A 1,996-nucleotide genomic window follows, 5' to 3' on the forward strand; every position below is an offset into this window, starting at 1 on the left:
TCAGTATTCTTCACCAGCACCAAATCCCTGGATCCTTCCTCAGTTCTCCTTATGCAATGTCCAGCTGTCACATACAGATGAGGTCATCGAAAACACCAGAGCTTGGGGCAAGCGTACCTTACTTCTCAAAGGAACATCCTTGCTTTGCAACACTCTGAAAAGGTCTTGTGCAGCAGATCTACCTGTGCAATGTGTCTTTTGGTCTCTTGACTGCTGCTTCCAAGAGCATTGATTGTGGATCCACGCAAGACAAAATCCATGACAACGTCAATCTTTTTTCCATTTATCATGATGTTTATTGGTCCAGTTGTGACCATTTTGGTCTGTTTTCACATTAAGTTGTAACCCATACTGAAGGAAGGCTATCAGTAAGCAAGGCTGTGCCATCTGCATATCAAAGGTTAATTAGCCTTCCTCTGAACCTGATGTCACAGTCTTCATATAAACCAGCTTCTCTGATTACTTGTTCCGCATACAGATTGAATATGTCTGGCGAGAGGACACAATGGTGCACACCTTCTCTGATTTTAAACCATGCAGTATGCTCTTGTTTTGTTCACACGACTGCTTCTTGATCCGTGTACAAGTTCTGCAGAAGCACAATGAACTCAAACCAAACTCACTGCTATGGAATCAATGCTGACAACTGTTTGCCGGAGTAGAAAGCCCAGTCCTTCTCCCTGGGAGCTGCTGGTGCTTGTGAACTGCTGACCATGTGGATTGCAAGCCAGCATGTAACCATTAACCCACCCAGGCTCCCAAGCACCAGGAAGTACTCTAGAGTTGGCGTTCTTCTCAAGGTAATGAAGAGTGTGCTAGGACCCTGCAATGTGTAGACAGTCCTGCCGCAGGCCGCCCCTGCCACACTGGCTCCTTATGGGTTTAAAGAACCCGAACAGAGGTTTGTCTGGGTACTAATGGACTCCAAGGCAGTGGGTTTGTTTATAGATATAGATTTATTTAATCACTCCCACAAGTCAGGACAAACAACAGTTTTATCGCCCCAAGAACACTTCTGTGAACCACCCCATTTTAGTTACAACCTCCCCCAAATCCTTGCCTCTGGCAACTAGTATATGAGATGCTTTAAAAAGAAAAATCAATGTCCAAGCTCTATCCCAGAGATTCTGATTTAATTAGGAGTTGAAGGGGGATTTTTTGTTTGCTGTTTTAAGTTTTCCTAGTGACTCTAAATGAAGCCCGATTGAGAAACAGGTCCTTTAATCAGAGCCCTCACTCCTAAGGGCTAGCACAAGCTTCCAACTATTTTCATTTCAGAATTTCAAAATCAGAATTATTTTTTCTTTTTATTGGTATAATTAATGGTGTTTCCAATAGGCAGGTGTACAGGGATCCCAACTTTTTCAGAAATCCATGCTGAATCCAGTAAGTCTAGGACCCAATGAAGACGGATGCTGACTTCTTATGAGAGGATCTGAGTAGGAATTGAAATTCTTTTCCGTGAATTTTACGGTATCTGACTTGAGCAAGTTCCTCACGCCTGGTACCTTTCTATAAGGCCTCACTAGAGGCGTCATTGACCCTTCAGAAATATTCAGATGTCTTTTCTCTGCTTGTCTGTAAATAATATTCGCTTTGCAGATTTAGTCCGCGCCTTGCTTTCATTGTAAGTTCTCATCTAGGAGAGAGATGTATGTCGGGGAGGCAGAGAGTGGAACGTCGCACTTCCCAACTTCTAACTCTTAGAGCAGCAGTTTTACATCTTGGCTGCACATTAGAATCACCTGGGGAAATTACAAAACCCGGATGCCCAGGCTGCAAGCCTGAGCAATTAGATCTGAGTTTGTGGGCCTGAGAACTAGGCATCACTATTTTAAATACTCCCCAGGTGTGTGGCCAAGGTTGAAACCTCAATATTAGAGGCGAATACCATCTGCCAACAAGATTCTAATAATTTTGAACAAATAAATTGGTTTACATTTTTCAACTCATTAAGTAGAATTCCATCTCCCCTCACAACGCATGTTGGTCAGGC

Source organism: Echinops telfairi, unplaced genomic scaffold (genome assembly GCF_000313985.2).
Source record: "Echinops telfairi isolate 266 unplaced genomic scaffold, ASM31398v2 ScPeMD7_7420;HRSCAF=8458, whole genome shotgun sequence".
NCBI lineage: Eukaryota > Metazoa > Chordata > Mammalia > Afrosoricida > Tenrecidae > Echinops > Echinops telfairi.